This window comes from Mus pahari, chromosome 2, assembly GCF_900095145.1.
Source record: "Mus pahari chromosome 2, PAHARI_EIJ_v1.1, whole genome shotgun sequence".
Classification (NCBI taxonomy): domain Eukaryota; kingdom Metazoa; phylum Chordata; class Mammalia; order Rodentia; family Muridae; genus Mus; species Mus pahari.
Genome location: NC_034591.1, coordinates 16,511,271 through 16,523,538, shown reverse-complemented (window position 1 = coordinate 16,523,538; position 12,268 = coordinate 16,511,271). Strand labels below are relative to the sequence as shown.

The 12,268-nt window shown below is 43.1% G+C and overlaps 1 protein-coding gene across 3 annotated transcripts in view; it reads left to right on the top strand.

Annotated features, from left to right (window-relative positions):
* Positions 1–240: 240 nt before the first annotated feature.
* The window catches only part of Slc26a5 (solute carrier family 26 member 5), a 57,803-nt gene continuing 45,775 nt past the window's right edge, over positions 241–12,268 (top strand). For 2 of the 3 annotated variants that reach the window (XM_021190800.1, XM_021190798.1), the window contains exon 1: positions 3,803–3,899. The gene's annotated coding sequence lies outside the window, so the exon portion shown is untranslated. Of the gene's footprint in view, positions 316–3,790; positions 3,900–12,268 lie in introns of those variants that run through there. The other variant, XM_021190796.1, reaches the window with a different exon arrangement.

Genomic DNA, 12,268 nt, shown 5'->3' with positions numbered 1-12,268 from the left:
ACACTGACAAACTCGCCAGCCACGATCGCATGAGAGCTGTCAGCCCAGTCACCCGTGTCCTTGCAGGTACTTGTACCCAAATACAGTTTTCCCAGTGCATCTTAGAAAGTTCTAGGTGTTTGAGAGGAGACCCGTGGAGATCAGGGAAGCCGGAATCCCGAGCTCCGAGCTCCGAGGCGGGGCGGTCTCGAGTTACAGCTCCACCACCCACTGGGCTACCCGCACCTCCTCCGAGAGCTCGCACCGGGACAGTGAAGTGGAGTTCACTGCAGTGGCGGCTCCGCCCAGCGCAGCCCCGGGCAGCGCTGGTGGCCGGTGAGTACGTGGCCAGGGTCCCGGGTGCTCTGAAAGGGACCTCCGGCCCACCAGACCCTGGGCTCTGACTGTCACCTCCTCTCCTGTGGGTCTATCACGCTGCCTGATTCTTGCTCTCTTCTCCTACTAATGACCTGACTACCTGTATTCAGCATCCTGGTCCCAAACCCTGTAGGGTAAGATTATCAAGAAGCGCTTTCATCCAACAAACTTCCCCAGACCCGTTTCCCCTCTCAGATCTTTGGGGATGCTTTGATTGGAGGGACCTCTTGAGGTTTCTTTGATGTTCATCATTTCCTTGATTTCATCATTTCCCGTGTGCCCTGAGCTGGCCTTGTCCAGGGACCCTCTTAGCTCTAGCTTGTTTGTATCCACTCTGGAGAGCATCTGCCTCCAGTTTAGTCGGGTGGACTCTGCTAGCACCTGTATATTCTGGGTTCCTAGGGTCCAGGAATAGCCCCCCTGCTAAATACTCAATAAAGCATGAACTCTGTTTTCCACTTCGCAATTAGTAAAGTGGATTGCGGTGCACTTTCCTGCCCTGAAATATGGTGTTGGTCTTTGGCCCAAAAATCCTATGCTCACCAAATCCCTTAGATGGCAGGTGCTCTAGTGTAGTGTTTCAGCAGTGTTTGTAGTTGGTAGAAGCCCTTAGTGTTCAACAAACTTAACTGGTGGTAACTCTGCCTCCTTTAGCTTGCCCATGGGCCAATCTCTGCCCAGGACACGAGCTTGGTGAACTTAGCATGCTAAGATAGAAAAACTGCCAGGATCTGCTGGCCCTGGTCCGACATGAAGAGGGAAGGGGGAGATGCATTCTGTGAGGAGGCTTGTGGTACCGCTAGAACTAGAACTAACAATAATAATACTAATATTAGTAGTAATAATGTAAAGTCAACAACAACCAAAAATGGCAATTTGGGGGGAAGATTCAGCTGTTTCACAATGTCCAATATTTGACATTATGACTTGACATTAACACCTACTAACGTGTTGGGCTTTGCTCATTGCTATCGTGGGATGCATGAGCCCCATGGCCCAAGGTACTGTAAGTTAAATGCACAGCAAGGCATGAAAATGAAGGCAAATCTGAGATACGCAATAGGAAGTCTAAACATTTTTTAAAAACTAAAATAAAATTTGAATTTCTGGACTATGGGGAGTGCCAGGGACCAAAACTCAAGACCTAGCCCAAGCAAGCTCCCACACTGAACTGTAGCCCTGGTTAAAATGCACTTCCACCAGCCCATACTTCTAAGCGTGGGAGCAGAGAATTGCCTTGTATCAGAATACCTTAGCAAGGAGAGGAAATGAAAGTCAAACCAGTTTGCAACAGAAAGAAACTTAAGGGTAAAGAATTCCTAGGTAAGGCTGATACGTTAAGTGCACTGCTGGACAGCTTTCTGGTCTGTTACGTAACACCGGGAGCCCCATTCTGTCGCCGAGAACTGCCTTTTTCTCTCCTTAACTACTCTGAAACTAGACAGAATTACATGGTCCTCATTAATTTATGAGTGATACCAAAAGAATCGGCTCAATCCAAGTACTTCAGTGTCTTCTTGTGCATAGACACTTTGCTAAGAGCTGAAGAAGGAAGACTGCAACCCCCCCCCCCCTTAGCTGAATGGAAAGGCATAGATGCAAGTTTGCCGAGCAAATTTGACTGACAGTCCAAGTCAATGTTCAGCTCATTTGCAGTGCCTTCTGGGTATTCTAATGTATCCTGTAATAACTCTGCTGTCCTTGCACATGTCAATGGTCCCAAAGAAAACAGTTGTCTAGGACATACTCTGGTGTTTACATTGCCATCAAGACAGTTGACATCGATAGGCCACTTGAGGAAATTATGCTCTTCCTTTGCTTGGCTTTGTTTTCTTTCTGACTAGTGAACTCTTGAAACAAAGTCAAAATGGATACAGTTAATCTTTCAGGCTCTCTACACTATATTTTTGTCTAAGTTCTGATTTCATGAAATGTTTTCTTTTATTTTTTTTGAGACACGGTTTCATGTAGCCCAGACTGGTTTCCGACTACATAGCCAAGTATCACCTGCTTATACTTCCCAAATACTAGGATGTCAGGGGTATGCCACCATGATCAGCATATGCAGCTTTGGGGATCAAACAGGGAGATTCCCGCATGCTGAGCAAGCACTCTACTGAGCTATGTTCTCTGTAAACACCAGAGTCACCCTTGAAAGCTAGTGGTGACAAACCTTTCTCAAAGTCTAGCAATGCTCAGGGTTTCATCTCTAAGAAACTGCATGCGTTCAAAGTGTGGCATAGCTTCCAGAAAACTCCCGGTGTCCAAGTTAAGGAACATCAAACAGGAGCAAATAGATAGAGGGGAATAGACATGAAGCCAGGATGTAGATAAGCAGTCTGAATGGATGTGAGTTAATGTACTATCAAATAGAACAACCTAGCCTCTGTAGGACCTCTTTTATGAATGAGGTGTACCAACTGTGTCATTTGTGAGATTTAAAAGACTCATACATTTTGTAATTAAGCAAGATCACTTTTTAGGTTAAAAGCATCCCACCTTCACCAAATCTCATGTACCCTAGACTAGCCTTGAATTCACTATGTAACTGAGGCAAGCCTTAAATTCATTGTCCTGCCATCCCCAACCCCTGTGCACTGCGAGTGTGCAACACCACAACCAACTCTCTCATTTTTCTATTTTTCTTGCTTTCCTTGAGGATAAGAAAACACTCCCTGAAAGGTTTGTTCCCAGCACTGATGCTCCATTTGAGGGAACTGTTTCTCACACACAGTTCTGTCCTGATAATATCAGAATGACTGAGTGGCCTGCTAGTTCAAGTCTATAATCCCAGCTACTCTGTAAGAGGAGACACAACTATCACAAGTTTGAGGCTAACCTGGACAATTTAGAAGACTCTGGCTTAAAATAACTAAGGGGAACTAGAGATGTTCTTCTTTAACCAGTATAAAGCTCTGAGTTTGATACACTATAACACACACACACACACACACACACACACACACACACACTGAACCTTGTCTCTCAAACACCCTCACAATTCATCTTTAAGAAAAATATTCTTTTTGGGTTTTTTATATATCACATAAGTATCATAAGCCATATAAACCACTGTGATAACAGTAACTATGTCTTGGAAGGGAATGGGCTAATTATGAGTGTCAATGGCTGATGAGATCGTGCAATGGGTAAAGGTGCTTGCCCCAGGCCTGCAAGCCAGATTTGATCCCTGGGACTCATGTGGTAAAAAAGAGAATCAACTTCCTGGAGTTCCCTCTGACTTCCAGGTATATACTATGATATAAATCACACACACACACACACACACACACACACATACACACACAAATAACAGTGTTTTAAGAAAAGCATGGCAGGGGTGGGGGGAAGAGTACAAAATATTCTGGGTATAATTTCCTTCATAGAACAAACCAGAAAATACAGGTTGATTTTTCCATTCTTCTTTGTGTAGGGAAGGGCGTACCGTCCCTTTTCCAGCCCTCGGCAGTTTACTGTGGTCCTGTCCCTGGAGCTCTGGCTGGGTGGTCATCTCCTGCCCTTGTGCTGTACGCTGGACCTAGGTGAGTAAAAGCCCTCTTGGGAATACATACCTATGAGCAGGTCAGGTAGGCAGCAAAGGGTCATGCCTAAACCAAAGAAATCCTTACATTTTCTGTAGGCCAGGACCACACACTGCAATGTGGAAGGAAGGTTTTAATCTAGATCTGGATCAGGCTAATTAGTTTTAGATCCATCAGCTTTGACTTAAGCCTATTCTTAATGGCAAGTAAGTGGCCATGGGTCAATGCTGGCATCGCCTGGGTAGAAGTTACTGGATGAGTGAATCCAAGAAGGCCATGGCTTTAATCCACTAAGTAGGCGTGTGCACTTAGTAAGTCACAATTCTGTGTGTTACAGTAGGACAGTACAGGACCAGTGGCTCAATCACATGTGGAGATTTCCATTGTGTTTATATTACTTAGGATTTTACCTTAAAATAAAAACTTTATTTTTAAAGCAAATATTTTTAGCTCATTGGCTTTGTAACCTAGATATCTCTAGTTTTGAAAGGTTCCTTGAAGAAAGAAAGACTAATGTTCAGTCGAAATAGATTACCAAGAACTGACCTGAGACCCTGTCCTTGTGGACAGAAACAAAGTCCTCAAAACTTCCATCACACACAGCCAGCAGCAGCCCCACACTCACCAAAGGTTCACATGATGCACATGCATCTCTCAGCAGTGGTCCAGCCCCCGGCTTCGGTGTATCAGGCACAGGACTGGGCCTTGCCTCCTCTCTCCTCCCACAATGCTTTGCTGCGTTCTCAGCTTCCCATCTCCTTTGATGGGTGAAACTCTCGCCTATCTGTGTTGATCAGCTGTTCTGAAAGGCCCTGGGAGATGATAGCATCTCTTCTCTGGGTATCCATGCCAGTGTTTAATAGCCTCTTGAAACCGCCGAGAAGTGCTCAGCAATTGAGTGGTGGGGAAGGATGGTGTCAGCAAGGAATAAAGATGATCTCTCGCCTCGACGGTAGCTGAAATGTGAGTTTCTGTGTCCAGGCTCAGATAAAAAGCGATCCTCACACCTTTCTCAAGTAGCCAGAGACGATTGAATTTCCCGACCAGGTCAGGAAAACAAGAGCCTGTTGCTCACCTTGCTTAGTGCTGGGGACCTGGTCTTCTTGCCATTACATTGTCATTTCTGTCATTCTCATTCTTGAAAACTTATCCTTTGATTTAGAGATAACTTATGAGAATGTGACTCTGTATCTTCATTTTCTTTACTCCTGTCTTCATATCCTAAATTACCTAGAATACAAAAAAAAAAAGTGTAGATTGTAGACTGTCAGGTTGGTACAAGAATGAAAGACTTGAGCTGAGGAGCTAGGGAGGAAGGAAGAGGTGGTGAGCAAGTGGCAAGAAGCCATATTTAATTTCTTTCCCTGCCCCACCCCCTTTGGTTCATCCTACAGCTTCCTATCCCACCTGTGTTGGTAAAAATGTGCCTGGGACTCAGGATCCTTTGTGTTCCTTGTGGACTTCCATACAGTGTGTGGAGCAGCAGCTCCATAGGTGACCTGGTGACCTAGATACACCTGATCGGACCCAGATGGCCCATCCCAGGGTCTGAGTTAATTCTTGAGAATGTCTTGAGCTAGAGGATTCTGAGACCAGAAACCTAAGACCCACAGGACCTGCTCTCCTCCACCCTTCCAGCCACCATTAAAGACAACTCCAGGACTGGACTGATTTGATAAGCTTATTGCTAATCATAAGATGTCATGCTTTTGAGCATAAGTTGTGTCACTATTTCGTACATGATTCTTTACCAACTGCTTACAGTGAATCAAGGGACGAACAAAGGCACTAGAAAGATGGATTTGTCACCATAACTTTATTGGAAGCCCCATGATTACTAACCTCAAGGGCACATTCACAAGGTTCTGTAAAGCATTTGTCCTCCCGTATACTGAATGAGTTTAGATTGTACAAAGTTTGTCTTGCTCCTTAAGATTATCTTTATTTTACATTTTAATTTTTTATTCAAAATAATGAAATACTGTGAAACATTAGAAATGACAAAATTTTTCTCGACTAGTCCCTGTTTAATTGTCACTAATGGCAAGACCTCCTTCCCTTTGAAGGGTAATATTCCATTCTGCGGCACATGGTATTTCCTTTGTCCATTCATCTGTTCATGGATGCCAGGTTGTTGCCATGTCTTGCCTCTTATGATTAGTACTAAAATGACATGATCCATATGGCTTTGGGAAACTGTGTCAGTAGGATTATTAGAGTATATGGTGGTTCTTATCTATAGCTTTTGGGGGGCCTTATTCTGCTCCCTAAAATGGCCCAACTTACTTTCCCACCAGCAATATGCAAGATTTCCCTGGTCTTTGCACCCTCACCAATACCTGTTTCCTTCGTCTCTGCTTTCCTCTGAAAGACTTCTAGCAGGTGGAAGGTGACTGACTCAGTCGGATGGCTCACCTACATCCCAACTGTCAACTTGCTGTACCATGAAATTTTGGCATCCTTGGTAGTCTTTGTATGTTACTCCTGAATTTAATGTCAAATGCTTGAAGACTCCTGTATTTGCAGAATTCTGTAAAAGGAAAACAGAACCATCTGTTGTTCCTGTCCTGACCCTTAACACCTGTCATTATGTAACTAGTCAACAGTTTCTACTATGGAAAAGCTAGAAGATTAAGGTAAAGAAAAAGAGCATAGCACCTCACCCCCTGCCATTTAACGTAAACACTTACCAATCTTCCCTATATGTGTACATATTCCATGATTAAAAAAAATACATTTGATAAATGTTAGCATACACCTGCTTAGATTGCAAAATAGGCAACAATAAATCAAAGGCTAAGGGTAAGCGAGCAAGCACGGGCATTTGTTGTTCTCTCCCTCAGAACTCCATTTAAATGGCTGTAAAATTATGCACAATGGGAAATCTTTGAAGAGAATGATGTAGGGAGGTGTTTGGAAGGAGGTAAGTGACCAAACAGAACCAAGAACTAGTGTCAGAGGTCAGGGAGGACTGGGGCAGAACAGTGTCCCCTGGACATGACTGGACCAATTCACTCAGGAACTCACAGCAGCTGATCTTTGCTAGACAAGATCATCCAGTCAGTGTTCCAGCATGAGTCAGGAGGGGTCATGAGACCCTAGCACTAGCTAAAGGAAAGCACGGGCTTCCGGGGGGGGGGGGCAAGCACGTGCCTCTGGATGGTCCCACACATCACGTGAGTAATAAGCATAAACTGAACACAGTGAGTATAAAAGAGATAGATAGATAGATAGATAGATAGATAGATAGATAGATAGATAGATAGATAGATAGACACACAGACAAACAGATTCACTAGAGCACACAAGGGGGTGGATCCGACAGAAATAAGAGGGAAGAACATGGGATGAATATGGTCAAAATATATCGTACGCATGTACAAAAATCTCAAAAACTAAAGATATTATATTTTGCCTGGTGTGGTGGTGCACACCTTTAATCCCAGCACTTGGGAGGCATAGGCAGGCGGATTTCTGAGTTCGAGGCCAGCCTGGTCTACAGAGTGAGTTCCAGGACAGCCAGGGATACACGGAGAAACCCTGTCTCGAAAAAAAACAAAACAAAACAAAAAAAAAAGATATTATATTTTTAAAAAGAGTTAAAGGATGACCACAAGATTCTCAAAGAAAACACACACACACACACACACACACACACACACACACACACACACACACACAAAGAAAATGTAAGCATGGACCCTTCAGAGATAGAAAACATGCATGAATGGGGGTGTCTGAAAGCAAAAAAAACAAAAAAACAAAAAAAAGTATCAAAGTTCTTGTGAGTTAGTTGTCGTGAACTCTAGTTTCTCATAAGGGTGTGAACCCTACAGGGAGATTGTATCTAGTACCCTCCTTAGTTGCCAAAATCCACAGATACCCAAGTTGCTTCTGTAAGTATTTGTATATAATCAACACACATCCTCCCGTGCACCTTAAGTGGTTATCTAGAAATTATTTATAATATATACTACAATGTTATTGAGAAAGTCGTTTGGGGAAAATGATAAGGAGGAGGTCAGCCTATTCAGGACACAGTTGTCATCCACATCTTTTCTATCTGTGGTTGGTTGGATCTGTTGAGCATAGGATGCACAAATACAGGAGTCAAACACATTAAACTCCTGTGTCTGACACTGAAAAGAAGGGGAAGCCTGTCGTGAAGACTGGCTCTCGCCTCCTGACTCTAGCATGAAGCCAGCTGCCCACAAGGTCCACTCTGCACAATGCCTTCTCTTCTCTGTTTTTGGCAGTGAAAAGCCTAATTCTAGAGTATGTATAGAGCAGACAGTGGATGAGGGCATCCCGAGTTAGGCTAAAAAAAAAAAAAAGTTTATGAAACCCTTAACTTGTAAAGAAAATGTAGAATCAAGAAGAATATGATGGGGCTGGAGAGGTGGCTCAGTGGATAAGAGCACTGACTATACTTCCAAAGGTCCTGAGTTCAAATCCCAGCAACCACATGGTGGCTCACAACCATCTGCAATGAGATCTGAAGTCCTCTTCTGGGATGTCTGAAGACAACTACAGTGTACTTACATATAATAAATAGATAAATCTTTAAAAGGAAGAAGAAGGAGAAGGAGAAGGAGAAGGAGAAGGAGAAGGAGAAGGAGAAGGAGAAGAAGAAGAAGAAGAAGAAGAAGAAGAAGAAGAAGAAGAAGAAGAAGAAGAAGAAGAAGAAGAAGAAGAAGAAGAAGAAGACCACCAGAAGGAATTAGAATAATTAAAAATATATTTCTTACAAACAGCCAAAACAGAATACTATTAAGAAGAAACTAAAAAATAAAGCAAAAAAAAATTACATTTTATTACCCCTGCTCAACATAGCAAGACCCCATCTAGTAATATAGGAGTAGTAGCAATACTACTAATAATAAATATTTCTTAGCCTAAAGAGTAGTTTTTAAAAGTTCTTACATTGCTATTTATTTTGTATGTGTATGTGTGTGCACATACATTCAGGTCATAGTATTCGGGTCATGGTTCCTGCGGTTTAATCTGCAGGAGCTGATCCCCTCTTTTTACCATGTGGGTTCCAGCCCTGAACCTTGGGCTTAGCAGCAGATGCCTTTACCATCTCTACCATCTCTCCAACCAAATAAAAAATCAACTCTCTCAAGTTGTGTAGCAAAGAGATGGAGAATACACCAAGAATATGCGAGAATGAGGCTAAAAAGAAAACAACCCTGTCAATCTACTAGAATTTCAGAAGGAGAAAACAAATCAAGGGGAAGAAATTGTCTAAGAAATTACAGGGGGAAAAATCCTATAGTAAAATGGACTCAACAGGTTGTATGTAGATAGATAGATAGATAGATAGATAGATAGATAGATAGATAGAGATAGATAGATAGATAGATAGATAGATAGATAGATAGATAGATAGATAGATAGATAGATAGATAGATTAGATAGACAGACACATAGGCTGATTGCCTCTTTTCCTTTATTGTAATTATCAGTTTCAGAGGGCGTGGGACACATCCAAGGGGATGAATAAAGGAAATGGAAGAGGAGGTGGTGATATAACTATTTTTTTCTTAGCGTTTTAATGTAAACAGGGGTCTATCAAATGACTGGGTCCCCAGAGATAAAAAGTTTCAACATCAGGGGCATAGACTCTTGGAGCTTTCTAACAGGAAAGCCAAACTTGCCTACTGAAGACTGGCAGAGAGCCCCTCAGGAATGGATTGGATCCTGTGGGATCAATTCTTTCAGTTTTGTTGGGGAGCAAGATATCGTACATAGAAATCTATTGCCAGGAAAATCATCACTAAAGGTGAAGTGAGGATATATTCAGGCATTCAAAGGCGCAGACCATCCACTTCCAGCAGCACTTCCTGCAACAGCTGCCCGAGGACATGTTCCACCAAAATCAGGGCCAAAGTACAGAGGAGGATGTGGAGTTAAAAGTGGCAGAACTAACCCCCAAACACAACGAATGTGTCCTGCGATGACATTGTTTCTCAGGCTCAGGTGTTGGGCACCATGGCACACCCCAGGAATCCCACTACTCAAGAGATTGGAACAAGAGGATTTAATTCAAACTCAGCTTGGGCAGAATAACCAGACCCTACCTCAAAATCAAAACAATAAACACCAAGGCTTAGAAAAATTACAGCAGGTAGCTTATAACATATCCACTAACACAGTCAAGTTATGAATCTATCAACTTATTAACGCATTGATTAATTCAGTACTGTAAATCCCAGTGTTTGGATCTGCCAGCTGAAAACCAATGCTTCAACACACAAGTCTTTGCTAAAGGAAATGCTTGACAGCTAAATCACAACAATCAGTAAGTCCTCCAGAACCCTGGCAGGGAAGACACAGTTCAGGGATGCTTCCAAAACGTAAGCACAGAGGAACTCCCAGAGAGCCACTCTCCCTCTCATTTCAGATGTGTTCACCATATGAAAAACCAGTCAGCTCTAAGAGAATATCCACTAAGAGAGCAGTCATAAGAAAAGTTAAAATGCAGTGGTGCATGCCTTTAATTTCTCAGCCTGGTCTACATAGTGAGTTCTAGGATAGCCAAAGCTATGGAGAGAGAGAGAGAGAGAGAGAGAGAGAGAGAGAGAGAGAGAGAGAGAGAGAGGCTCTCAAAAAAGGGGGGGGGGGGGGGGGGGGGGAGAGGAGGAGGAGGAGGAGGGAGGGAGGAAGGAAGGAAGAAGGATGGATGAAAAGGAAAAGGAAAGAGAAGCTAAAACATTGGAAAGGCAACAAGTAGAGTGGGGCCTGTCTCTGTCTTTGTTCCCTGCCCGCCATTGGATCCCCATCCTGCTACCTGACCTGCCTGGTTGGGCCTAGGTGAGGATGTGCTTGGAGGAATAGATGTCCCAGGGAGGAGTGGTACCCAAGGGGATGGATGAGAAAAGGGGAGGAGGCCATGGGGGGAGGGACTTGTAAGGGCAAGACTGGGAATAGAGGGGGGTGGGGACTGTGACTGGGATGTAAAATGAATTTAAAAAAACAAATTGTTGGGGGAAAATTGGAAAGGCTGGTGGCATAGTAGTATATAGCTTTAATTCCATCCCTCAAGAGACTATAGGAGGATGGTTAAGAGTTCAAGGCCAGCCTCAGATACACAACAATACAAAGGGTTAAGGATATAGGTGTTTTGTCATAGCACTTGTCTAAGATGTGCGAAGCCCTCGGTTTCATACCCAGCACGACATAAAACTGATATAGTGGAGCACACCTGTGCTCCCAGCACTTGACAGGTAGAGGCGAGATCATAAGTTGTAGGCCCTCCTCAGGTGCACAGAGAGTTCGAGGCTAGACTGGGCTACAGAGGCCTTGTCTCACAAGGGGAAAAAGTGAAAATACAAGAACAAGATGATAAACGTGTTACAAATACTGAATAAATAAAAAAGCAAGAGAGGGCCAGACATGAGGCACACACCTTTAACCCCAGCACTTTGGAAGAAAAAGCAGGAGGATCTCTGTAAATTCAAGGCCAGCCTGATCTATATAATGGGCTCTAGGATAACCAGAGCTACATAGAGAAACCTTGTCTTAAAAAAATAAATAGATAGATAGATAGATAGATAGATAGATAGATAGATAGATAGATAAAATAACAAGGAGGGAAATCAGATAATGTGAAAATTAAATAAGCCTATTTCAAAAAGGTATAACAATGAAATGTGAACATTAATTTAAAATATTTAAACTTCATTATTACATTGGGGTGCTAGAGGCACGTATGCCACAGCACATCTACAGATCCGAGAGCAACTTAGTGAAATCGGTTCTTCCCTTCTGCTGTGAGTCTAGAGTCAAACTCAGGCAAATACCCTCACCCACTAAGCCGTCACACTTGCCGGCCCTAAGCTGTTTTAATTAATCTACTGTTTAAATAACAGAGCCACAACTCGTGAAGCAAGTGCTGAATCTGAGGAAACTAGAATCAATGGCATTAAAAGCTGGAGGTCTGAAAGGTGCAAAGGTGCATGGTGACGGACTGGAGACATGGCTCATTGGGATACAACACTCTCTTTGCGAGAATGAAGACCTGACTTCGAATCCCAGCACCCACATCAAAAAGATGGGCGTGCCTGCAGACTCAAGATTAGGAGTCAGAGACAGGTGGCGCCAGAGAGCTCACTGGTCAGCCAGCCCAGTGAAAATGGAGAGACTCTGCCTCAAGGCAATAGGGTGGGAAACAATAGAAGACAACCAGTGTCCTGCTTTGGCTAGCATGCATTGTTCCATTTGTGTGTACAATGTGTATTTTTATTACATGCAAGTAGGTGTTTGCATTTCTCTAATTACTACTGTAATTCTCCTATACATCTCTTATACATCCATGAGTACAACCTCTTTAGGCTTTGTTCTGAAAATATTTTACTTATACAAGT